Raw genomic sequence first — 27,671 nt, 5'->3', positions numbered from 1 at the left:
CCTCCCACCCTTGCTTTTATGTGCTAGATTTCTTATCTGAAACAGTAATATTTCAGTGACTGCTGCTTATACCACAGGTTAATACACGCTACTGATCCCTGATGGGAGAATCATCACCTCTGCCAACAAAGAAGCCTGGTGGAAGTTTGTTTGCAGTCTGATGATGGGACATCAAAGTTTGTCTCTTGATTATTATTCATACACAGTAATGTGAATTATGCTTATATCTAGTATAACTGGACCAACGTGGTGCTCTTCATTTATGGAGGCTGTTGAGTCTGAATGTTGGATGTTGTGTATCTCGTGTTCTCTGGGCTTTGTTGTCCTCAGTCTTTTTGCAGAATCAGAAAACAAAACCAGGATGACCGTAAATGTTTCTTCTCCAATTGGATGATGATAAGACCGTGACACGGTATGCCACCTTTAGTCTTGTGATGAAGCAAAGCTCAGGATGAAGTATGATTAAATGGTACCCACATGTGTGCTGCTGAGAAAGATGTACAGGGGCACCTGCAGCCAAATCCAAGCCTCCTCAGGTTAGTTGTAGTTGCAGAATGCTATAGGACTGAGACAGCTGAGACATCAAATGTTTGATTAAACGGATGAAAAAGTTTCTTCCCTATAATTATCACTTTTTGAAATCTTTAGCAACTTCAAGTCTGTCAGCGTGCTGAGGTCACAGAAACATGATAAGAAGCTTGACTTCAGAGTGTTGTTTACAGTTTTCTGTCATCAATTATCTCCCCTGAAGTTTATCACTATTAGGCAAGCAGTAAGTCCACAGTACTGTAATGATGATTCTGACTTTGGTCACGGTTGCATAATATTTTAATAATATACAATTATTTTTTGTAATTCATATTTTTTCTGTTAATCAAAAATTTACTTTGTGAAATTTGTATTAGAGAATGCAGAATGTGACAATATATTTTTGTTCAATATTTAGTTTCTTTCAGTTGCAATTGTTAAATAATATATATATATATATATATATATATATATATATATATATATATATATATATATATATATATATATATACATGTTCTAATTTAGCAAACTAATTTATCAAATATATATATACATATATCTGTATTAGTTTTAATACATTAATTTGACACCTGTATTGAAAATACCATATTGTATTCATACAGAATCAGTTTGGTATCATTGTGTCTGTTCACTGATTGCTGAAACTAAGAGCTACTTTGATTTTTAGATCTAAAGTATCCAAAGTTGAGCTCTAATGTTTCTTCACCCTTGTGTGTGTGATATGTGATTTCCTACATGCTGGCAGAGCAGAGCTTCAGTTTGTGCTCACAGATGGTGACGGTGTGGAGAGACGGTGGTGTTTCCTCTGAAGCAGAAGAACTAGCAGAGTCACCAAGGGCACGAGTCCATCTCACCACCTTGACTTGCTGACTGATGCTCGTCTGCACTGCACAGAGGAAATCAACTGACTGAGGTTTGTCCAGTGACGTGTTATGAAATGTATATTTGTTTTATGCTTAAAGATATGTTTTTCTTGACAGAGGGGCTCTGCAGAGGTTAGACAAAGCAGAGAAAATATGTGCTTTACATTTTACTGTGATTTACTGGGACATTTGTTGCCTGATGTTCAGCAGGAATGGAGGAATGGAATCAAAGGGAGATGTTTTTGATGTTTTTGTAATGTGAGTAAATCTTCAGTATTATTTATTTGCTTGGTTATTTTAGGAGTGTTTCTGGGTGAGGGAGAGAGGAGTCATCATCCAGGTAAAGTGACGTGGATCAGTGGACACATTTGTCTCCCCTTTAAAGGAGATAGAGAGACGATCCGAGTCATCCCTAAATGTTAGTGCTTTCAAATACACAAACATTTTTAAAGGACAAAAACGAACATCCAACTTTGACTGTAATACAATTAAATCTTTGCATGTGTGTTTTCAAGCTCTCAGATGGGCAGGATGTCAGTCTTGGACTGTCTAACCTGCCGGAGCAGCACTGAATGACCACCACACATGAGCATGTTCCTGCAACATTCAGCAGCTTTGCTTTTGGTAAGTAGAGCTATCTAACTACAGTAACTATAAACACATGATATCCATTTCTAACGGCCTGGTTACTTCCTGTCAGTTTTTTAGAAACCATGTGGTCACCTGACCTAACACTGTTTCTTCTTCTTCCCCTTAATGTTGAAGTGTCAAATGTCCAACAGCTGGAGAGGAAACTAAACCAGTACTGGGCTGTTTCACCAACACGTGCCAAATGCTGTTCCTTCATGGTGACATCAACAGAGACAGCCCCGCCCACCTCATGATCTCGCCATTGATCATGATGATTATAATGATGACAGCGAGCGGAACTAAGACTGTAAAAATCCACGACCAGAATGTTTATATGCTTTCTAATTATTAATGAATACTGAGAGCCTCTTTCTGTGTTTTGTCTGTTTTGGGTTGTTTTTTTACCTCATTTGTTACTAACAAAGTTCACTAAACTCACACAGTTTACATTCTGTATGTTTCCATCTTTACCAGCCACACTCTGCCTGCATTTAGAAAACAAACCTTAGAAATCGTCGTTTTTCTCTTTTGTAATTTTTTTAATTCAGTGAATATACTGTGCTGCTGCCTTTTATTGCATCACACATTGCTTTAAGTTTTTCAGTGTTCAGTTATTTTTTACTGCTGTTTGAATTCTCTGTATGTTTGACCCTCTAAACTGTTTGATGGACTGCTTGACTTCCTGTTTGTAACCGCCGCCTGTTTTTGACTAAAGATTTGGATTTCTGACTTTAACACAGCCTCTGCGTGTCCTCCCTTTGTGTCCTCTTCCTCTGTGAATGTGTTGCATGTGTCACAGATTCATTTTATTAACAGCTTTCACACAGTGAGTTGCATCAGCATTCATTCACAGCACATTTCAGAAGGATTCAGATTAATACAGTGATCTTACAGTCAGAATTATCCTGACAGACTGCCACTGTAAATTATCTTTCATCAGGTCAATTTTAAAGTTCAGTATTTCAAAGCAGGAGTTATGAAGAATCATATTGGCATTAGGACTGTAACAATATGTACTAACAAAGTCAAAGTTTTTTATTATGCTAGAATATTGGAAAACAATCAACTTTTAGTGTTTTCTGCATATTAATTATACTGAAATAGAGATGGTGACCCTAACTGTACAGAAGTGTACTAAACAACTGACAATCTAACAAACATTATTGGCCTGAGCCGTCATGCACAGTGAGTCTGATCCCGTGCTGTGAGAGTCTGACAAGCATGTTTCTGGTCAGTTTGGAAGAAATAATATCACAATGTTGATCTTTTTTTCAATATTCCTTCTCTTTTACAACATAAATTGTGATCAAAGCTACTTATGTTCACAGCATGTAATAATAGTGACAGTCCAGGGCATTGTGGTCTGTTGAGCTAGGGTTAGGGTTAGCAATTCAGACATATGTAATCAATCTTTTGCTGGATATAAAAAACACCTAGGAATTCATATTATAATTTGATTTTCATGAAATATTCATATTTAGTATCAGTCATTTTATATTATAACCACGTATCCACCCGGGCTCATGATGGGGCAGGGCTCTGTCCTGGGATGCTTGAGTGAAAGGTAATGTACACCCTGACCAGGTATCCAGTCTGTCAGAAATGCTTTCAATATTTGGTTCTAAAATATGAGTGAAAACAAAAATCCAACTAGGATTTTTGCACATGATGGATGAAGTCTGTCTTTGTCCAGCTGATCCATCAAACCCCAGCAGGTGAACCTTATTCATGACATAACACAGTAACAATGTAAAAAATTAAACAGCAACAGTCTAAATGTAAAGTGCATTATAAACTCCTCTTCAATAAATTATTTGAAGTGAGTCCTTCAGGACTGTAAAACGTGAACTACAGAACCCAGAGTCTTCATCATTAAATCTCTGGTTGCTTCATTTTTCTATCCTATATCAGACACTTTAAAGGTTTTAGTAAAGTTGCATTCTCATGGTGAGGCAAAGTGCTTTATGTGTGTGTGCGTGTGTGTCATGAACGGCTGTAAAAGCCCTTTAATTACAGAACAAAGCGGGGTTTGAGTTCGAGTTACGGCAGACTGGCGCTACTTCTAAACGGAACGCAGCCTTCCTACCTACGGCGGACAGCTAACAACAGGAATCGGACGCGCGGTCCACCCTAGTCCACAGCAACCGCCTAGCATGACTTTAAAAACATATTCTGTCTTCATAACTATCAAAAACGTGAAATGATTTGTAAAGCATGAAAGTGTTACAGCTGCAGAGAGCTATGGCGGTATCTTTGGAAGCTGTTTGCATAGCTAATAATGTACGATGTAACCATGGAGACAGTCAGTCACGTGAGCTAGCAGTGCACGTTTACTACAGTGATTAAGGTGATTGTGTGCACAGCGTCCACACGCTGCAGAGGGTAAAGACATTACTTCAGTATTATTTTATATTTATATATATTTGCCTTGTGTTGACCATCACCTCAGGTTCACCATTACAGTTTCAGCATACAGATGTACACTGTCTAAATATGAACACATTCAAAAAAAATCATGTCTCATAAATAACCACAGCTGTTCATGTTTGTCATTATAGTTTTATTTGTAAGAAAATTGTGAACTTCAAATTGTTTATCAAGTCAAAGAACATTTGACAAGTCTGAGTCATTCCTTTGCCCTATGAGAGCTGGAATAAATATATATCCTGACAGTTACAGTTGAAACAGTAGAGACAGGTAGAAATGGGATCAGATTAATCTTTGCTTAGTCAGATACCTCCTGTGTTCAGTCCATCATATTAAAAAACAAACAATAGCACCAATTTCCAAATTGTAGTCAAGCAGCCCAGTCTCATAAATAGGTAACAGAAATGTCTCTATTGTAGACGTGTACAGTCTAGTGTAAGCATTAAAAGATCATAAAGGAAACACTACTATTTATGTGAAACTAATTGTAATAAAATATGAGCAGGTGCTTTATAGATTTAAAAGAAAGAATCTGAAAACAACACTTTTTTGGTCTAAGTGGTCAAAGTAGAAAACAGAACTGATGTTCAAGAACAAACCGTAGCTGCACTGATATTACACATCTCGATTGTTGTGGTGAACAGACATGTTGCTTTTAAAACCACATGCAGTGTGTGACCATGACTGTCCACTGAGACCATGAACGCCACTTCGCTGAAGTCTTCTTCTTCTTCTTTTTCTTCTTCTTGCCATCAAAATTGAAGCAGAAATAGCACGAGCTGCTTTGATCTACAGAAAGGAAAAAGAACATATGAGCTGAAACCACTAAGATAGAAACAATCGCTCAATGCAGTGTCTCACGTAGCTTAGCCTGTTACAACTGTTGATACAAGCTCAGTACAGTTAACACAGTGTCAGGGAACTCCAGTGTGGGAACTAGTGGCTTTAGGTTTATAGTCATTTAAATTTCATCCATTCATTCATTTAATTCAGGAGGAAGAAATGTTAGGTTGGTGCAGGCTGGTTACATGCATTTGGTCCCATGCTGTCTTTAACCAAATGACTTGGTTCACTTTATGGCTGGGCTGTAGGTGGGCTTATATAATGTTATTTGGGCAGGAGTACCTGTCCTCTATTAGGCTTAGAAAGTTTCTCCATAAGCAGAGCTTCTAAGTCTTTTAGCTTTTAGCACATCTGTAGCTGTGCAGGCTGACAGGTTTTTGGTGGCTCTTTTTACCCCTACTGGTTGTGAGTGTGTAAATAGCCCCACTAGCTCTTTTGGGTTGCAGTTAACTTGGGAGAAAGGGGTGGGTCTGCCAGGACTAGATAAATAAAAATGATCTGGGATACATAAATTTCATAATGCATGCATATATCTCTATCAATTAAACCTGGCCTGAGGGCTGCCATTTTTTGCATTCAGTTCTTTCTCTTAGAAATGCTGGATCTAAATAATGAATGTGTTACAGTCAAACTGACACTGGTCAGTGTAAATGGCTCATTGGGACATAGAAACCTTTAAATTAAATACCATCACCTGATATCGAGTGTCAAACAATATCAAAGCTGTAAAAGCTGTTTACAGTCAGAATTTACAAAAACTATGATTGTAAATAAAATCAAACAAGTGAGCTTTTCTCTTCGTGCTGAATATCAACACTGTGACTTCTTAGACTGTAAGCTTTACATCAGCACAGTTGTAGAAGCCGTCACTCCAAATGTCTTTTGATAACAAGAAAAAAATACCTTGTCAGTACACGGCCTGAAGTTCTTCTCCAAAGATCTTCTGCCATCGGCTTTGTCTGCTGGTTTGAAGACAATAAACCACAAAAAAGATGATTTAGTCACTTTGTCTGCATCATGCAGCTCGAATGTGTTGTGCAACGATGTTAAATAGCCGTCGTTATCCCTCTGCTGTGTCAGTAGGATTGTACTGTACAGCATCTCATTGATATGTGAGGAATGCTAATGTAAAACGATAACAGACTTCTGGTCTTACATCATTAAAATATAACGGGCAGGAAATATTTAGATAATTTTTATATTTATATTACATTTTATAGCTGACAGATATTACTAAATAGATAGAATTTACTAAATGGTTGAAAACATGAAAATATGTCCATAATCACAAATGACCATGAGAGCCAGTAGAATTAATTCAACTGGACACTCAAAAGACGTCCTTAAATGTCCTTTAAGTGGCAGAACAAACAAACAGTTAATCGCTTACTTGAGATGAAATCTGCTCAGCTACTTTGAAAACAGCTTCTAACTGGTTCCTCTTTTAACAGGATGACTGCTCAGGGGTAAGGCCATCATGCAGTCCAGCAACCTTTATGGTTCTGCTTTGATTCACCAGGAACTATTAGGGAAACCTTTCAGCGCCTCCTGTGAAAGACACAGGCATAACCACACCAACATTTATTAACATGTTCCACAGTCTTCCAGTTTGATGTTCTCATCCTGTGGACAACAACGTACAGGGAAGCAGGTTTATTGTTAACTTTTGTAAGGTTTCTTTACTGAACATATCCAGCTGCAGCTCCACTGTGATCCTGAACTGGATAAGCACTTAAGAAAATGTGTCAATAAATGCACATACATCAGCTTACTATATTTATCCAAACAGACGGGACTTCACTGAGTTAGAGACTTTAACAGTCTCTTCTATGTAAGAATGTCTCGTGCTGATGGACCTGCAAACTTGACAACAAAGGTTTTTCAGACTGCATGTAGCTGTCCTCTATGTCAGCTAACACATTTACATTCATGTCACACTTATTTCTGCTTTCCCATTTTTATCATTATTACTTACATTTTGATTGGATACCTTGAGTTTGTAAATGATCAGATTACATAATTGGAATACAAGTCAATATAATTCATGTATCCAATTCAAGGTCGCGGGAGGATGAAGCCTATCCCAGCTGATACAGGACAAAGACAGGCTGCCAGTTATCGCAGGGGTAAGACAATAGGTGTAACAGAAAATCCACTTAAATGTTTGATATTTCTAATAATAATCATAATTATGACTATTATTTGAAATATTATTTAAAGGTTTCTCTATAAATACATTTCAATTTTTTTATAACCCCTAGAATATAAACCTGTGCTGTTTCAGATTCTGACCTCTGACCTCAGTGACCAGGCTGTGTCCTCACTGCAGCTCCCTCTTGGAAGTACGTCTGCTTCTTGTCTTCCCCCAGTGATGACCGCCTGCCCTTAATATCACGTACTGTACCTGAGGAACAAAAAAGGACAAACACTTGCCTTCATTTAAGAAGTACATTCATACAGAGGTAATCTATGGAAACACACTAGTTCACCCTTTGGGAGGAATCGGTTCCTGTGAAACATTTCTGTAAATCAACATCGTGGAGAATGAAATGAGTTCTTCAGGTGACTCAGCAGTCCCACACTGACAAATGAAACTTCTGTGGAAGAAGAATCTGGACTTTTTTGATTTCCAATCCAGTTAAACTATTAAGGATGAAGCAACAGTGCTCATCTTTGCTCTTCTGAAATCTGTGTTAAACAACAACAAACATAAATTAGTAACAAAGCTGAGTAGAGGCTTTACAAACCACCAGCAGCCATAATGCTAAATTTTAATCTTCAAATGTTTCTGATCCGTCTTCAACCAGCTTTTAACACAGAAAAGTCCCACAGTCAATGCAGCCGGACTCAATCCAGATGTTCAGCACACACAGAGACACAGAGGTACTGTTTAAAGTTTAGTGTTAACCTGAGTCACTGATCATTTACAGTATTACAGAGTCGGCAGTCTTTGCATGATGTCCACGTCACTGTAAGTTTCTAGCTGACTCTCAGGTGTGACAGGTGTACCAGCAGGAAAGAGTCATAAGAACCTGCATCCTGAGGTTTGTCATGCAGGATTAAAAGAGCCAGGCTTTGTTCACACAGCTAGGGTTGTATTTTACACTGACCCTGGGTCAGTATAAGTATCATACAGTTTAAACGAAGCACTGAAACTTGCACATATTTATTACAGATGCATTGAAGCTAATCTGGATATTTACTGTCAATCTGTGGCTGCGATTAATCGTTTTACTGGAAACTTTATTAAGTAGTAACTTCATCAGTCATGACAGAAGCTAATATTTCTGTCCTAACATCGTTTAAACAGTAACAGCTTTACTACAATATAAGCTAACGTTTACACCGTAACTTTAAGCTAGCACCATAAAGACGGTAAAACACGTAATAATATCTACAAATGCATCTTAAAGCTGTTATATTAGCACTCGGTGTATTACTAACATAACCACATTAACATTATTGACACTCGCTGACTTTTAATAGTCATTCTATAAATGCTGTCCGTTTAAATGGTCTTACCTGTAAACACTGCTGCATCCACCGGATTCCAGCCAGAGTGGATTCTGGAGTCTTCCACGCTCCTGTCAGTGATCCTCCATCTGGATGGATGATAACAACCTTCTGAACAATCTAGCAGGTGGAGATGGCCCACATCTATGGGACTGATTTCTGCTAATAACGCCCATTGTATGGACTGAAAACAGCCGAAGCGGGTGAATAAAGTCACCCGGTCGCTAGCTGTGCCATTACCCAGCATACACCTCTCCCTCCATAAATGCAATATACGATACAAAAGTAATGGCCTATAATTAATTTATCTGCTGTTTCTCAGGTAGTTGTTTACATTATATAATATATTGTGTTCAGTACACGTCACTACAATGTGATTTTGGAAATGTATAAATATACGAACAACAGGCTCTTAGGGATCAGTATAGTATTCAATAGGAGGACCCCGCACGTCAATTCTCGACGCCAGGGGGGTACCCTTCGCGTCGATAAGTGAAGCAGAGGGAGCCTGACCATGCGTCACACATTTGACGAGTTGGGAGTGAGAACGTGTTGGTTCCTACCAATGCGTCTCCATCAGCAAAGTCTAGAGTTTCATTTACAGGCTTCCTGACATTGTCTTCTCTGACAAACTGCATCATACTTTAAGCTGCCTGATTTATTATCAAGCAGCAGCTTAAATTTGTTCAACAGTTTATACAAGTTGAACTGATATTCATTTCAACTTTCTCACACTCTACTACTGACAGCTTGGGGTTTTACAGATAAAAGGGTGACGGATAACAGAATCTATAGGTTAGAGCCAGTGAAATATTACGCTACTTGTTGCACCTTTAAGATCGAGTGAGACAAATTTAACAAAACCTCAGTTTACTTCTTTATTATCTGAAAATAAAAGATAACTGAATAAATATAAAACTTAAATTACTTCTGAGACAAAGTTAAGCAAGCTTTAATTTGTTCTACCTCTTTCTTTGAGATATAAAATGGTAAATGTGATTTGTCTCTTAAACTCCCTTAAGGTCTTTTGCATTGACCTCAGAACCAACTTAAGCAAACCTTTACAAACAGAGATGGTTGAATGACAGAAAAGCAGGGCCTACTGTCTTTTTTTTTTTTCAAATACAATTGTGGTAAAATGTCTTAATGAGTTACAACTCATCCCACAACACCTAAATGATTTATCTTAAATAACTAAAAGAATCTGAATGGATAAATTATGGGCAGCAGAGATTTAGTGTATTTATTATATCTACTCAATATTCCCCATTAGCATGCAAATATTTTTTAGACTTTTTTTGAGAGGGAGGTGTGTTTACAATAAAAGCAATTATTATATAAGAACATCACAAAAATGCATATCATGAACTATTCCTTATTTGACAAGAAAGTTGTGAAATGTGTTCCATGGAATGTTAATTGTTGCCAGTTAAGTGAGATGTAACTATTACAATTCCTAAGAAACTGAAGATAGTAGCCCACAGACTGTAACACGTGGCTGCTGATTTCTAACCAAAGCCACGACAAGTGTTGATCTTTAAACTTGGTTGTATAGCAGTATCAGAAGTTATACAATAAAAAAAATATATTTATTCTGCACAGGACCAAAGCGCTGCACAGTAAATAAGTTAAAAACAATAGAGTAAAACAAAACAGCAAAAAAAAAAAAAAAAATATATATATATATATATATATATATATATATATATATAAAAGTCCTATATTTATAAAATGGGATGGGGGGGCCCCTCCCCCTCCCTGGCCTAGAGCGATTGTTATCACTCCTTCGGGCCCCTGCAAAGTGAATGTACTAAGTGAGGGCAGTTATGACCGGAGCGACCCCTGTTTTCGCTACAACGGACTCTCCCCCCACAACAGGTGGGCCATACAGAGTGAGGGACATAGCCGGAGCGACCCACTGCTACAACGGACTACATCCCCCAGAAGGTGAGCAGCATGGGACTCGAACCTGCCACCTCTGTATCTCCTGCTGTACAGTGGCCCGTCACTTACCGCCATGCTACATGGCGAGCCGGAAGAACGTTGGCAAATTTAGCATATTTAAATATCAAAACCAGCCGTATTTCAAAGAACTCAATTCTCTTCCTCGCTGTGTTTAATGTGTGCCTGCCCTGCTTCCAGTGTTCACAACTCCTCAGTAAGTAAGTAAGTAAGTATTGGCTGTCCTAAAAGTCGCTACAAGTCGCTAAATGATGTCATCGCCTCATTTGCACAACCGGCAAAAGTGACCCGAAATAGGCACTCTGGTGGAGTTACTTTGTGTGTGTGTGTTTATAAGTAGTAATTGTGATCCACAAAACAACATAACAGTAAAAGAAGAACTCACTGCGTTACAGTCAGTGCGGGAGCAGCGGCTTCGCTCATGCGCGATTCATTTGCAGTTTGGACGCATAGGTATGCACATCTCCTGCCCTGATAGCAGCTGGGGGAGGACTATCCTCCGCCCAGGGGGGTGTGAAAACTCGCTAAATATAGCGACAAAGTCGCTAAGTTGGCAACACTGCCTGCTTAAAGGCTTGTACACGGGGAACAGTGAGACACACTTGAGGCGTATTCAAAAGGTCACGTGATGAACCGTGAACATGGCTTCCAACTCTTGGAAAAACCTTATGGTGCCGGTAAACCTATGTAAAACATCGGAAGAGCCGTTTTGTCGGCCATCCAAAGGTTCAGCAATAGTGCACCCTCAGCAGCTGCAGTGTCCACTTCACAATCGCCGCAGCACTCGGTGAGTTTATTGTATAGCATGTTGGACGGCTTAATAGCAGCGTTAGCTAAACTAGCATAGCTAAATGACTGAGCTAGTCCTCACTTTTTCTTTTTAAATTTGGTAGGCAGTAGACAGATGTCGAACAAAATACAACTTAATTGATGCAAATATTTCATTATGCTAACATATGCTCCAGCTTTGTGATATTATTCATCATGAGGTCAGCGCTGAGTATCCTTCCTTGCTGCAGGAGAATTTCAAGAGTGAGATTCAAGGTGCAGAGGCGAGCAGAAAACACCAGCACAGCTTTATGTAACGGAGCAGCAGCTCCAGTTTTATACTTGACCTATATGAGAACAAAGGTTTATCTCCACGCAAGTTGAAAACATGTCTGATTTATTTTTTTTTTTTGAATGTTTGTTTCTGCAGATGGCAAAGCTGTGATCTCTCAAGGTCAACTGAAGTGTGTTGGCTCCTCTCTGTATCTCAAGATCAAGTGCGGAGTGGGCTATCATCTAAGGCAAGGACCCCTTTAATTGACTCTTACAAGAACCCAAAAGGAATAATTAATTCGATTGTTACAACAAAAATGCTTTCGATTGAAACCTTTATTAAAATAAATGAATTACTTGTACCTCAGGGAGCTCAGGGCAACAGCTGCTTTCTCTGTCAAGCATACAGCTGTGTTTTTCAAATAAATACACGATCATATATCATTGGGGCTGAGGCCGTTATTGGAGTCATGTTTGAGAGCATTTCTCCATTTCTCAGGCCACCTTCCTCCCGACTGTCTACGAGGAGAACTTCCTGTGGAAGAACCTGCTCATTTCAGTTTTAGCCGTATGTATCATATTTCAAGACGTGGGGGGAAAAAATGTGATAAACAAATGTCAGAACTGTATTTAACTGTAATCCTTGTGTGTCTGTGCTCAGCCCTATCTCCAGTGCATCATTCTGCTTTTCCTGCTTCGCTGGCTGGAGATCCATTCTGGAGGAAGGACGATGAAAAACGATCAGCTCTGCAGGTGATGATCGCTTTCATAACTCTGATGACAGCAGAGCCTGGGGGGCCCGCAAGTGTGGGGCCCGCCCCCTAGGGGGGCCGCGGTGTGAAAAGGGGGAAAAAACCCGCTTGGACACTGCTAGCACGGGGCGCCCACACAAACGCAAAGCAGGAGATGAAGCATCGCTGAATATGTTTCCAAACCAAATTCATTCTAAGCTAAAGACTAGAAAATATGGTGAAGCATATCTTCCCTTTGGTTTCACCTGCACAAGTGCCAAGGTAGGTCTCCCCTGCAGAATTGGTTTTCCCTTCGTCGGGAGCACGCGCTGGGCTCTCCAAATCACGGACTAACAGTATCCCACATTCTTGATTTTTAGTTCACAAACACTTCTTGTAACTACTCCTGACATTTTGGAGATGTTAGCTCTTTATACAGTAAAGTTACAGTGGGGTACAAATAATATCAGGCTGATCCTGCCATGATTTGTTCCCTCGGTTCAAATCACGTATCCAGTATCAAACAGTATCCCACAGCTGTTTATGTTTTTGAACCCATTTTGCACAGAGAGGCATTTTTTGAAAAAACAACTACACGTAAAATAATTACACCGTGACGCCTCTGCCTTTGTAAATGGAGGGACAGTAACTGCATGTGTGTATGTAAGCGTGTAAAACCTGCAGATAGTCAGATTAACAGTATTTTGTCTCTATCTGCCATTCTGCAATTCATCTCATGTAAACAATAACGTGGCGCACAGCGTGACGTGAAAAAAATGGCACATACCTTTGACGTTGCGTGATGAACTCTGTATTCCTCGTCCACACATAAACGCAAAAAAGGAGTTTTAAAAAATCTCCGTTTTCGGTGATTCGAAACGCCGTTTACATGTGGACAAAAGGTCCAAACGCATAGAAACAGCTGCGTTTTCAAAAATACCCGTGTAGGTGTAGACGTAGCGTAAAAGAGTTAGTAGTTTACTTTCTTGCTGCCTGTAATTTATTACTTGTATTTGCTTAATTGTTTACTAAATGTTTGAGGTGTGAAATAAACCGCAGTGGAGCAAAATATGGGCGTGTGTGGTTAACAGTGTTGGTCAAGTTACTTGGAAAAAGTAATCAGTTACTAATTACTGATTACTTCCCCAAAAAGTAATCCCCTTACTTTACTGATTACTTATTTTCAAAAGTAATTAATTACTTAGTTACTTTTTAAAAACACGATTTACAACCTGAATAGGTGATAAAGCGATAGATCTTTCAGCCCAATTCTACTTTTTCTGCATAATCCATCATACAAAATGTAATCAAATGGAAACGTCTCTTTTTAAAACTTTAAACTTTAAATCTTTTAACTTTATGCATCAAGCCAAAACTTAATTATATGCAACATTCTCTGACTGGAAGAAATTTGTTTAACATTTAAACCTATTTTCTGCACATTCCTGCACATAAAATAAAATATTTTTTTGGATTTACACTCACTCTTTCAAATAGATGCAAGTAAAACACAGCAGAAAATAAATAAAATCAAAGACTAGCGGTCCTGTTGCTCTATTTTCACCTATAAAGCAGGAGTGGCTTATGCGCAGCTGGTGCAGGTGTGCCGCAGCGGTCAGTTGAAGACTCCGCGAGTTTCTCTGTGAATTTCCCATTATGTCGTAGCGCACTCGGTGCTTGCTTTCGAAGTTTAGGGGTTTTTTTCGCTGTAAAAAGAAGTTTTCTTCCCACGCACAACGGACACTAATGTTTTTGTCACTTTTTATGGAATCAAACTCAAAATAAGGTCAGTACTTCCACGCTTTAAACGCTGCATGCTATACTCTCTCCCGCACTCGATATATTGTCCATTGTTGATCTGCACACAGCTGTTGTCACGAACGTCGCAATCGCTTACGTCACTGTCATGAGACATTCTCGCAAAAAATCACGGTTTTAGTAACGCAGCTTTCCTACGTGAAAGTAACGGTAATCTAATTACCGTTTTTGCAATAGTAATCCCTTACATTACTCGTTACTTGAAAAAGTAATCAGATTACAGTAACGCGTTACAAGTAACGGGGCAGTTACAAGTAACGGGGCAGTTACAAGTAACGGGGCAGTTACAAGTAACGGGGCAGTTACAAGTAACGCGTTACTGCCCATCTCTGGTGGTTAAAGGATGTGTTTGTGCGTGCGTGCGTGCATGCGTGCGTGTGCGGGCGTGTGTGTGCGTGCGTGCCCGGGGGGGGCATTTTTCTTGTAAAACAAAGGGGGGCCTAGCAAAAAAAGTTTGGGAACCGCTGGATTACAGGAACCTCTGGTTTATTTGTACTGAGGTTTATTGCTTTGATAAAGGTAGAAAAGTTTGTGAGGCTTTTGGAGTTACCCAGATCCCTGAACAAAATGTGGTCGCAACCGTTTTACTGCAATAAAAACATATAGGTTTTGATGCCTACATTAAATGCAGCAGACCTGATGTCCTTTTAAAATGTTCACAGAATCTCATCCCAGTCCAAGGCCACGGTGGAGAGGAACCTAGAAGAAGGCCAGAATGAAGACGAAGATGTCCAGATGGAAAGGGCCAGAGTCAAAGAGGCCCTCAGCTGTCAGTCCTGTGAAGAGGTAAAGGTTTATAATAGATAAATTAAGAATGCTGTTGAAGTCCCTGGTCCCTGTTGAAGAGTCAAGGTGTAATAAAGATTAATTTAGCCAGGCATCTTTAGTTTTTTGTTTCTCATCAGTGATCTGAAGGCATTTTGCTACTTTTTCTGTCTTTTCTGTGTCTGTTTAGAAACCGGTCGTGGTTGTGAGTAACCTGAAGAAGCAGTACAAGGGCAGGAGAGAAGGATTTTCTCCAAGCAAGAAGAGGAAGCTGGCCACAAAGAACGTCTCTTTCTGTGTCCGTAAAGGTACGCTTAGTCTTGCTGCTTTTTCTTATGCTGCGTGGTTCCCAACCGGCCGACTTCACCCACAGTCTGAATCCTAACCTGCTGTTTCCTCAGGTGAAGTTCTTGGACTGTTGGGCCCCAACGGAGCAGGAAAGAGCACCATCATGCACATGTTGGCAGGTGACACTGACCCCACTGCAGGCCAGGTACAGTAGAATGATACTGAAGCATTCCTCTGTCTGTTTGTTTAATCATTTCAGTCATGTAACTCATGGAACACTTTTTTTCTTTTTGGTGTTTTATTTATGCTGTTTTTGTCAGCTGAACCGCGGTTACAGTTTGGAGGTGAAACTTAGAGAAGAGCTGACGGGGCTCCAGCAGGTGGCGCTGTTGCATAAGGAGAGCCTACGAATATTCCCTCACGCTGCTCGGCAGGAGAGGTGAGCCCTGACCTGTCTGTGTCTGTGTGCAGTTCAGGGATGTCAGACTCGTTTTACAGTCATTTTGATCTTAAATGAGTTGGATTGGTAAAAATCCTTCTCCTGTCATTGTGAAGAAGTTTAACTGCACATTTAATCCTTGTGCAGTTTCAAGCGTGTGTCAGTGTTTCTACATGATAAAGAAATGCTGCTGTAGTTAATGAAAGGCATCTGTGTGGACACAATAGAAAAACATAAATATCTCCAGAGAAGGAAAAAGCTGCAACTTTTCAGTCATTTAATTGTTCATTACTTGAATGGATGGACTTTGGTGTAGAATGAATGGAAGTGGGAAAGGTGTTTATCAGTAGGACAAGCTGTGAAATTCTTCAAAAGACAGTCCAAAATTTATTTACGTTTGCTAAACGTGTCCACTGGGCTGGATTGTATATTTTTGATCATAAAGCCAGCGAGCACCGATGGCGGTTGGAGAGAGTACCAGATGGGAGTGTGGTCACATAACTCCACAGCAGCTCGTCCAGCTGTGAAACCTTAAGTGTTTTCTTCCTGTAGATGGCTCCAGTTGATTAACACCGGTCTTTCTTCCATTTCAACTACACAGTGATGGACACTTAATGAGTGCCAACAGCACACTGTAAAGGAAAGCAGTGAACCTTATAAAACCGAGAAAGCAAAAATCAAATCCAGAGTAAGAGTTTTGTCCTGACTGAAAGACAGAATTGTGCTTGAATATGATTAATGGAACAGCCCAGTTTCAGCTGTTCACAAAAACTGTGACAAACATTAGAATGAACAGTGCTTTTAGAAGTTCAACACATTCAGCTTGTAAAGTCAAATAAAATGAACTTTTCCCTTAAAATAACAGTTGGGAGTAGATATCCTGTGCTTTCATGTTTTTACGCTCAACGTGTGGGACTTGTTCGAGGTTGTTTTTGGGGTAGAAGTAGATGTACCTACTGAGGATGTAGCAGCCCTAAAGACTCAAACAAATGCAATAAAAATGTTAGAAATCAATAAATGATCACTGGCCAAGTCTTTCTCTCAGTTAGAGAGCGGTGAGTGAGTGCTGACCCGATGTTTCTCCTCCACAGCTCTGCTCTCTCTCCCGTGTACTTAATCTTCTTTCTTTGTGTCTTCAGCCAAGCAAACCTTCAACTTTGAAGAGTACAACTTCTCCCAGTCCACCTTAGAGCAGGTAGGCTTACAGGTACTTCCACTGGACCTCTGGATTATTCACTCCAAGTGTTCCTCGTTTCCTTTTGTCCTGCAGGTGTTTATGGAGTTTGCCAAGGAGCAGGAGAACGAGGAGGACGAGGTGGGCTCCCTCAGCACAACTTTCCAGTGGCAGCGGCTGCGCCAGGACGGCTCCGTCTCGGTCAACCACACAGACAGCATCGTGCACCAGCTCTGAACTCCACCCAAGAGGGAGCTGCCCGGTAACTGACCAGAAACCCGAAACTGTCAGGCTTCAGCGCCTGAGGGCTCACGCCAGCGCTGCCCCGCAAACTGCACGCCCACCGCCTTTAAAATGATAGTCGGACCTGGGTGGGTGGAGGGGGCGGGCCTTGCATACACTGGGATTGACTGTGTGTTTGGGCTGTTGTGGCCTTTTCCTGTGTGCCTGTGGGAGCGCATGTGTGTATTGCTGTCGTCCATCGGTGCTCGGTGCTCTCTGAATCGCACTGACCGAGGGGCCTGCAGTCTTTCTCAGCACGCTGATGCCACACTTAAGCCGCAGCTTAAGGGCATCTGCACCAAAAAAATACCGTTCCATATCATTTAAGCCAGGAGTGAGGAACTCCAGGCTTCAAGGGTTGGTGTCCTGCAGGTTTTAGATTTGTCTAGCACAGTATCTGTACTTCATTACTTCCCACCTCTGAGGGTATTTCTACTCCTTCTACTTCTCTGCTAGACTCCAGATGGATGTGAATGATTAATGGATAAATCAGTCACTTCAGCACCTGTTTTAAAGTTATATGTGCGTTTCTCTCATTTGCCTTTTGTTCTTCCTCTTTGGTTTCCGCCTGTGTGCAGGACGCTCCTCCAGATGTAGTCGTGTTTATGTGAACCATCTGACGCATGAGGGGGAGTCTGCCTGTTACCTGGCAGCGCAGCGTGGACACCTGGAGGTGGTCCAACTGCTCCTCAGAGCACACGCTGATATCAACCAGCTCACTAACGACTTGTCCTGTCCTGTTTATGAAGGTATTACAACTGCACTTCACTGATGTTTAATTTTTTTCTGTTTTTGCTTGTCTAACCCTTTAAGCTCCTCTAACCAAATGAATGTCCCAAAATTTGCTTCCAGCTGTTAGCCACGGGCACACAGATGTTGTAGAACTGCTGGTAAGCAAAGGTGCTGAGGTCAACAGAATATACACAGAGTCCAGCTGGACCTGCCTGCATCAAGCTGCATATAAGGTAGGCATAAGCATTAGCACTCACGTTCTTAAACGAACAGTTTTCATTTAACACTAGATCATGACTTTTAGGATTTGATCAGGAAAGCATGGTCACATCTGTTGGGGATTTTCCCTTATTTCCCTTATGTTTTCTGACTGGCTGCAAGGCACAGAGAGAGAGAGACTTTGTGCATGTATTAACCTTTTTATTACATTTCACTTATAAATGAACTAATTTTTTTACCTTTAAACACCTGCAGAAAAAGTGCAAACTGGCACAAAAAATTTCAGCAGAATGCAGGGATGCAGTGATTTCTTGTGATGCTCACTGTGAAGAATGTAGGGCTTAAACGTTCCTGCTCTCTGCTGCCAGCATTAACAGTGGGGTCCTTGTGTGTTTGCTGATTGTATTTAAGATCATGTTTCTCCCAAAGGGCCACACTAAGATCGTGCGCATTCTTGTTAACAAATGCAACCTGGAGGCAGTAGATGATCACAGGATTTCCCCGTTATTTGTGGCTGCAGCGTACGGACAGAGGGGGTGCCTGGAAATACTCGTTAACGGCGGTAAATATGATTTACTTTTAATGGTAGCTGTACATTTTTTTTTCCTCCTTGTTAAAGGATCTCATGCTCCATGTCCTCTTGGCCTCTTCTTTAGGAAGTAATTAAGTAAAATAGATTACACAGTTAATTTTTTAACCTGCTTTCACTTCAGGTGCCAACGTGAACAAGCAGGCAGTTGATCTGAGTACACCTCTGTTCATCGCCTCTCAGGAGGGACACCAGGCCTGCATGGACTTCCTGTTGGACCACGGGGCTGACCCTAACATGGTCTGCAGTCACGATTGGCCCCAGTTGGCTATTCACGCCGCAGCCCAGTTTGGTCACATTGGGTACTGACACATAACTTAACCTCTTTTAAAATAAGGCTGATTGTGTATTTTTGACGTTTTGATATTCTGTCACTCCAGTATCCGCAGGAGCCTCATAGCTGTTATGGATCGTGCGTGCGACCACGGCAAGAGCATGGTGAGTCCGGTGCATGTGGCTATCAACAGTGATCAGACCAAGAGTGTGGAATTGCTGTTGAGGGAAGGTTAGAGCCCAGACGCCCAGGATGGGAGTCAAAGGGAGTCAAAGAGGAGGTACTGGTCCGTGTGTGTGACCAGTACCTCCTCTTTGACTCCCATCACCCTCTGGAACACAAACTTGGAGTAATTAGGACCCTACACATGTTCCCTCTAAGCCTGAAGGAAAAAAGAAGGAACACACACATGTAAAGGAAGCACTCAAAACATGCGGTCATCCTAATTGGGCGTTCATAAAGTCAGCAAAGAGGCACAGAAAAGAAGATCAGACACCAGTGAGGGAGGATAAGAAAGACAGACGCAACAACTTTGTCATCCTCTATGTAGCCGGTGTATCAGAAAAACTCAGGAGAGTTTTCTCCAAGCACGACATCACCCGAAAGACAAAACTCCAAAACACAAACTTAACAATGTGGTGTATGCTGTACAGTGTAGCGAGGAATGCCCAGACCTCTACATTGGAGAGACCAAACAGCCACTTCACAAGCGCATGGCACAACATAGAAGAGCCACCTCCACAGGACAAGACTCAGCAGTCCATCTGCATCTAAAGGATAAAGGTCACTCTTTCGAGGATGCCAGTGTTCACATCTTGGACAGAGAGGACAGATGGTTTGAAAGAGGAGTGAAAGAGGCCATCTATGTCCACTGTGAGCGACCATCTTTGAACAGAGGCGGTGGTTTACGACACCAACTGTCTGCCATGTATAATCCAGTTTTGAGTTCCCTCCCCAGACGCCTTAACGCCCACTCACATCCTGGGCCATCTGACCTCAGGAAATCACATGATAAGGTGGGGCCAGGTTTGACAAAATTGACAAATGAAATAACTGAAAATAAAATGATCATTTCCATGACTTTATTCAAAACCCTTTGCTGGCAGTGGCATCATCAGATGCTGGGTTTCCTCTTTGTAATGCTGAGCCAGGCCTTTAGTGCGCTGGCTTTCACTTGCTGTTTGTTTGTGGGCCTTTCTGTCCCAAGTTTAGTCTTCAACAAGTGAAATGCATGCTCAGTTGGGTTAAGATCCGGTGAATATTCCACTTCTTTGCTTTAATAAACTAATGGGGTGCTTTGGCTGTATGTTTTGGGTCATTGTACAGATGTCACACTGCCCCCGCCATGTTGTACAGATGATGTGGCATGCTTTGGATCATGAGCCGTTCCATGCCTTTGTTAGGATGATTTTGATGATTTTGTCATTGTTGTGCTTAAATTTGTAAACCTTGCCCTAAACTGTATGATCAAAGACATTCTTCTGTTCTCCTCCCCCCACATGTAGGATGGTAGAGAAGGAAGGGTATAGTGTTTAACTGCAGGCACATCCTATGTGAAGGTTCTGTTTTCTTATTTAGTAAAGGATGTTTACTTGCTGCCATTTATGGCCTCACCTATGTTTGAATCCTCCCTTAGTTATGCTGCAATCCGGTCGTTTAGTGATGACGTGACGAATCCTACTTCCGGACCTAAAGTAGTCTGCGTTTAATATGGCTTTTGTGTTGTTAACATGTTTAATGTTTTGTATTTTCTTCTATTTACCTTATGATGTAATTACAGCCCAGCCCATGCAGCAGTATATGAATGACTAACCTCGTATTGTGGATGAATTATCTCAGTTGTTCTCCTGGCTGAAGTTTGGTCCTTTTACAGCATCCTGCCATGCGATTACATTTGTTCCTGACCACTAGAACACTCACGTTAACTTTTATCGAGTGGAAAATAAGTTAGCTTGTTTATATTATTTTTTTTATATAGATTTTAAATCTCAGCCAGGGTTAAAATGTGTTCATCTAAACGTACGCAGTTTATTACACAAGATGGACCTGGTCAGAATTTGGGTGAAATCAACAAACGCGGATATTGTGATTATCTCCGAAACTTGGTTGTCCAAATCTATTACAGATGATGACATCAACATAACGGGATACAATCTTTATCGCACAGATAGGCCTAGGAAAGGTGGAGGCGTAGCAATTTATGTTAAGTCAAGATATGAAGTATCCATTGTTTTATCTGTATCTATTCCTAAACAAATGGAATTCTTGGCTTTGGATATTAAAATAGTAGAGTCTCTTTCTATAACAGTTGTTGGGTGCTATAGGCCTCCGTCTGCTGTAAAGGAAACTTTATTATCTCTAAAGCATCTTCTGTCTAAATTAAAATACAACGAACTTCTACTGGCCGGAGACTTGAACTGGGACTGGCTGAATATAGTTTCTGATGATTTTAAATCTTTCTGTGACTCTGTTAATCTTACCCAGTTGGTCAATCTACCTACAAGGCCAAATATAAAGAGTCCTGACAAATCTACTTTGACCTAATTCTAACAAACGTCCCTCATAAGTTTCTGTCGTTAGGCGTGTTTTGTAACGATTTAAGCGATCACTGTGTAGTTGCTACCTGTAGGAACACCAAAATCCCTAAATGTAAACCGCGTATTATTTATAAAAGAAATTTTAAAATATTTAATGAGCAAGCGTTTCATTATGACTTGTCTACGGTAAACTGGGAATACTTGAGTCTGATACCTGACATTCATCTGGCTTGGGATTATTTTAAAGAAATTTTTATGAAGATTTTAAATAAGCATGCACCTACTAGAAAATTTAGGGTTAAGGGACAGGAAAACCCTTGGTTTTCATCGGAATTATCAGAGTCTATCCATCAGCGTAACGTGGCATGGGCAAAAGCTAGGAAAAACGATTCCCTGACTGATTGGTTAGACTTCAGGAAATTAAGAAACAAATGTACGACACTTATCAAGAAGGCTAAATCAGAATATTATTTATCTGTTACCACAGAAAGTCTCAATAACCCTCAGAAATTTTGGAAAGTAATTAAGTCCTTATCTATAAATAAAACATCACAGGCTCTTCCAAAATTCATCCTAAAAGATTCTGTCCCAGTTTATGACAGAACTGAGGTCTTAAACAGTTTTAATAAGCACTTCGTAGATACTGGTTTTTTATTTAACACTGTGGGAGCAGCCCCCATGATTCCTTGCATAGAACCCCAAATATATTCTGGGGAGCTTTTTGATTTTTCTCCTTTTTCTGTCCAGGAAGTGCATAAAGCTCTTAAAGCCTTAGATCAAAGGAAACCCCCAGGGCCAGACTTAATAGAGCCCTATTTTCTGAAAATAGCAGCTGATTACATTGCACAACCTCTTACGATCCTTTTTAATCTTTCAATCCAAAATAAAGAAATTCCACTTGTTTGGAAGTCTGCTTCTGTTACGCCAATATTAAAAGGAGGCGACCCGGCCATTTTGACTAACTACAGGCCAATATCAAACTTGTGTGTTTTGGCAAAAGTCCTTGAATCTCTCGTCAGTGAGCAATTAAAAGAGTTCTTGTACTCTAACGAAGTTCTTTCAAAACTACAATCTGGGTTTAGAAAGCAGCATAGTGCTGTCACGGCTGCCACAAAAGTGATAAATGACATACTTGTTGCTCTCGATAAAAAACAGCACTGTGCTTCTCTTTTTATTGACCTGTCAAAAGCCTTTGACACTGTGGATCACGCCATTTTAAAGCATAGGCTGCTTTCTTTAGGGCTGTCTAGACATGTTGTCTCCTGGTTTACTAATTATTTGAGTGACAGGACTCAATGCATTAAATGTGAAAATCTGTGCTCAGAACTTCTGAATATTCACACTGGGGTGCCACAGGGCTCAATCTTAGGACCTCTGATGTTCATCATGTATATAAATGATTTGGGACAAAATATGTCCAATGCTAGTATGCATTTCTATGCTGATGACACAGTTATTTATTCCTTTGGCTCAAACCTTGAAAAAGCAATACAATCTTTGCAGAAAGCTTTTGACGTGGTTCAGCACACACATTTGGAGCTGAAATTGGTTCTCAATGCTGATAAGACCAAGCTAATGTTGTTTTCAAACATGAAGAGATTTCCTCAAACTGTCCCTGTGGTGTCCACTCTTGAGGGAGACCTCATAGAAGTGGTGCATACGTATAAATATCTTGGCTTTTTAATTGATGATTCTTTGTCTATGTGAGGTTTAAAGGTCAATCTTGTGAAAAAACTCAAATTAAAATTGGGATTTTTCTTTCGAAACAAATTTTGTTTTTCTTTTGAGACAAAAAAGCATCTTGTAAATGCTACATTTTTATCTGTTTCAGATTATGGTGATCTGCTGTACATGAATGCTTCCGCCCAGTGTCTTCATAAGATTGACTCAGTATATCATGCCTCTCTACGGTTTATTACAAACTGTAGGGCTTTGACCCATTGTTGTGATCTGTACGCTCGAGTGGGATGGCCTTCGTTGTCCTCCAGGAGGTTTGCTCACTGGTGCATCTTTATTTATAAGGCCCTGCTTGGGCAAGTGCCCACCTACATTTGCAATCTGCTCACACGGAAAAGTACTGTTTCTTACAGCCTGCGTTCAAGCGATCTTTTGTTGCTCAATGTTCCATTTGCCAGAACTGAACTGGGAAGAGGGCTTTTACTTATGCTGCCCCATCCACATGGAACACGATGCAAAAAGATTGGAAGATAGCAGATCTTATTTCATTAAATGCCTTTAAGTCTAGATTGAGAGAGCCAGAGAAAATTGTTTTTAAAATGTAATCGTTATTTTACAATATGTATGTAACTTTGTAATTTTAATGTGTTGTCGCCTCTTGGCCAGGACTCCCTTGAAAAAGAGGTTATTAATCTCAGTGGGACTTTCCTGGTTAAATAAAGGTTATAATAAAAAAAATAAATTATGCTAACATAGCTGTGTCGCTAGCGGTCACGTAGCACATCATTATATAGCAGCTAGCCAAACTTCAGTAAACCTACAAACGTCACTGCTGTTTAGTTTTCTGTCTTCATTTATGTTGGAAGTGATAACAGAGCTGTACGTTTTAATTAGTTTCCAAAACTCCGCAGTCAGGACATGATATATTGTATTTAGATAGCAGGAAGTTAGCTCGCTAACTTCTAACGCCGTTAAATGTCATAAATTCCGTTTTCATGGATGCCTGGATGTTAAACTCAATTGTTACACCTGGTAGAGCAGAACACTGATCATTTTATTAAAGGTGAAAGACTTTAGACAGTTTTTCAACTCTCAGTAATGCCACAGTGATCGTTTGATATATGGACCTGCAGCGGAGTTTAGGCCCAGACAGAATGACCGGATAGGTGTAGGCTGCTGGGGGATTCCCATGATGCATTGAGTATTTCTTCTTCAGTCGCCTTTCTCACTTTCACTCTCCCTCCTTCTCAATTTATACACCTCTCTGAATTTAATTATTAGTTATTATCAATCTCTGGCTTTCTTCCCCAGCGTGTCTTTGTCCTGTCTTTCTCCTCTCTCCCGCAAACCAGTCGAGGTGGATGACCTGGTTCTGTTGGAGGATTCTTCCTCTTAAAAGGTTTCTCCATGTAACGATCTGCTAGGGAGTGTTGGGAGCCATAGCCCCATCCCCCAGGGCATGAAGCAGGTATGGAGGAGATCCAGGCCCCAGACATCCAGAGGGCCCAGAATACGAGGACCCAAGGAGGACCACCTGAGGGGCAACCGTGCCACCCTCCTGGGAAGAGCTGAGGAGAGCCCCAAACGAGAGGTCACCCAGCAGCCACGGAGCAGAGGCCAGAGGGGGTTGCAGTGACGTGCCTGCGGGCTCTGCCGGCAGCCAGCTGTACCAGAGAGGACCGGGCCTCAGGCCCAGAGGCCCTTGCTTCCAGGCTTCCTCTGTTCCACATCACTGACTGCTGGTTCCTTGTGTGTTGCTGTCAAAAGAAGCACATTCCTCTGTTGTTTTGGCATGTGGGATATTGCCGTGGTAGTTTTGGTGAAGCCAAAGACAGACAACAAAATCTTCCTCTTTTGCAACTGGAGGAGCTGGGGAGGAAGCTCTGGGTTGTTTGCCCTGTGCCAGTTTTCAGCTGAGGAGTTCCTCTGCCAAGATGACCGAAGTAAAGACGTTGTTCTTGGAGCTCCTCTGTCAGTTGGAGTCTGAACCCCATGCCATTTTTTACTTCCTGAGAACTTCCAGTGTTGTCATCCAACATGCTATGTATTGCTTTATTCTGGTGTAGAATCTCCACTTCATCTATAATCTTCCAATCCTCACACCTTGGCCTCCCGTGCAGGTTTGTAAGGGTGCACAGCAGCTAAAAGATCTCCTTTGTTATAGAAAAGTCAAAAGTTGATGTCAGGCTGCTAATGCAGGAAACTGCACACAGGTTGCGCCCTGCTTTGATACCAGTGGGCGCTGGATTGTAGAGCAGTGTCTCTTCAGTAGTGGGACCCACATGGTTTTCCTTTCATGAGAGATCCACTCAGTTGCCGGCTCCTCGTTCTCAGAAAATGCTCCTGTGGTTTTCCATCAGCTGCTCAGCCTCCCCCTCCATGCCGCCCAACCCCAATCCTCCCCCAAAGAAGAGGATTCAGGCACTGGCTAGTACTCATCATCAGTGGCGATGCAGTAAGCCTCTTTGGAGATTGTCCCCTCATCTTCTGGAGAGGAAGTTTCTTCATCTTGGGCAGATGTCTTTTCTGCAAGGCCAGAGGACTGCTGCTGTCCTTGCTCTCTGACCAGATCATATAGGCAGTGCTTGAAGCAGTGATGACATTCTTGCCATATTGCCAGAATAAATGATCTGGAAGCTGTTAGGCTTACTTACAGCAGTAGCTCTGTCTGCACCTGCGTAAACTCCAGGACACGTTTACAAACAGTGTTTGTTGTCCTGTGATTGGGTTGTTTTTTTTTTCTTTAAGAGGTTATATTTGGGGTATGGTCTCTTTTTATGAAAAATACAAGAGTAAAAGTGCTTTTAGCATGTGCTTCAAAGCTAAGTTTGACTGGGAACCTCAAAGCTCAATAGCCTGCACCCACAGAAATTCACTGCTGCCTATGTAATATTTCATGCGTCATTATTTATTCCCATCTATCTTGCAAATACATGTTTGTGCTGCAATGTAATGCACAAACACAAACTATTGGATCCTGTTAAGATTCAAAATTGGAGAAAAGGAGTACGGAGGGCTCCCAAGCAAATAACAACTTTGGTCCACGAGGTATGATCAAAGCAAAGATTTATTGGTTACATGCATGGAGTTCAACACTGTGCAGATTCAGCATTGAACTATCTTACAATAGTCAGAACAAAGACTTTATAGGGGTGAAATAGTCCAGCCCCCCTTCTGTTGCCAGGCAGACCCAACATCTCCTACGTCAATCCAAAACCACAATTATTCAGTTAACTTTTGACACAGTTTAAAAAGAACATTGTCTTCGCGTCGAAGCCAGGTGTCTTCCTGTTGTCCCCGGACGCTCGCTTATCTGTCTGGAACATCAGGCACACGTTCTGCACAAACTTTTACATATGCAGGCACAATTTTGCAGTTGCAAGCAAAGCATGATCAACTGTTACCTAACTAAATGAGTCTATCTAATATGTGTGTGTGTGTGTGTGTATGTGTCAGCCTCTGCTTGCACCTTATTTGACCTCTCTAACTATACGTGTCTGTATGTGTGTGTATGTCTGTGCATGTGTGATCCTTACGCTGCACTTTGATTGACCTCAGCTTAGGCACCCAGGCTAAGGCCATCCTGTGTGTACTGATCTTGACTTATATGTAAAATATATAAAATATATAAAACAAATGTTTCAATCTACTACAACTGCTTAAAACCTAATCAAAGCTTAATCAAAGATATAAATGCATAATAAAACAGCCTGCTCAAAACACCTTACAATCTAACTCTGCTTTCAGTTTCACTTTTGCAAAGCATACTCTGCACAAGCCTGTGTTTCCTGTCAAGACCTTTTAGGCCCAGAGTTAGACCTTTTCTTCTATAAAGTAATGTGGCCAGCAAATACGTATTCAGATTATAAATTCAAATCTCAATAATCCTTAAGATCAAACCGATGTCAAAATTGTTTCATTCTTTTGGTCCATTGGAGTGTGGTAAGCCGTCAAAGGCCGCTACTAGAAACTAGGAATGTTACATTAAATTGCTTGTTTGGCCAAAAATGGGTAAATGATGTAATTTGGTAAAATAAAAACCATTAAAAACTAAAATTTTCATGTGTTGAGTTTAGAATGAAACCAATTTTACCTAAATTGCATGATTTAGTACTGTCAGTAGCAAAGAATCAAAAAAGGTGGTTATAATGGGTTTCAGTTGGTCAAAACTGGCCACGATAGTGGCAAAAGGAACAATTTGGTGTATAGTGTATATTATTGACATTATTAAATCGTCAAAACGCTTAAACGGTCACAAAAAATCTCCATTAGAGATTCTTTCACCGGGTTCCTGTGGAGCTTTTAGCCATAACAC

General features: G+C 40.8%; 3 long non-coding RNA genes across 3 annotated transcripts; 2 read left to right on the top strand and 1 right to left on the bottom strand.

Moving 5' to 3' along the window:
• Nucleotides 1-1,369: 1,369 nt before the first annotated feature.
• Nucleotides 1,370-2,579, top strand: LOC134633387 (uncharacterized). The gene is made up of 4 exons (XR_010094734.1): nt 1,370-1,465; nt 1,717-1,833; nt 1,938-2,039; nt 2,181-2,579. It is a non-coding gene; the product is annotated as an uncharacterized LOC134633387 (long non-coding RNA).
• A 2,431-nt stretch (nt 2,580-5,010) lies between these two features.
• On the bottom strand, nt 5,011-7,809 carry LOC134633445 (uncharacterized). Its single transcript, XR_010094744.1, has 4 exons — nt 7,608-7,809; nt 6,706-6,863; nt 6,219-6,277; nt 5,011-5,261 (listed from the first exon to the last, which is right to left on the bottom strand). It is a non-coding gene; the product is annotated as an uncharacterized LOC134633445 (long non-coding RNA).
• Nucleotides 7,810-16,892: 9,083 nt separating this feature from the next.
• On the top strand, nt 16,893-17,324 carry LOC134632675 (uncharacterized). The gene is made up of 3 exons (XR_010094565.1): nt 16,893-16,927; nt 17,012-17,067; nt 17,143-17,324. It is a non-coding gene; the product is annotated as an uncharacterized LOC134632675 (long non-coding RNA).
• The last annotated feature ends 10,347 nt before the right edge of the window (nt 17,325-27,671 follow it).

The sequence above is a fragment of the Pelmatolapia mariae genome, linkage group LG8, assembly GCF_036321145.2.
Source record: "Pelmatolapia mariae isolate MD_Pm_ZW linkage group LG8, Pm_UMD_F_2, whole genome shotgun sequence".
Taxonomy (NCBI): domain Eukaryota; kingdom Metazoa; phylum Chordata; class Actinopteri; order Cichliformes; family Cichlidae; genus Pelmatolapia; species Pelmatolapia mariae.
The sequence above is the reverse complement of the archived record's forward strand: the minus strand, read 5'-3'. Positions and strand labels throughout refer to the sequence as shown.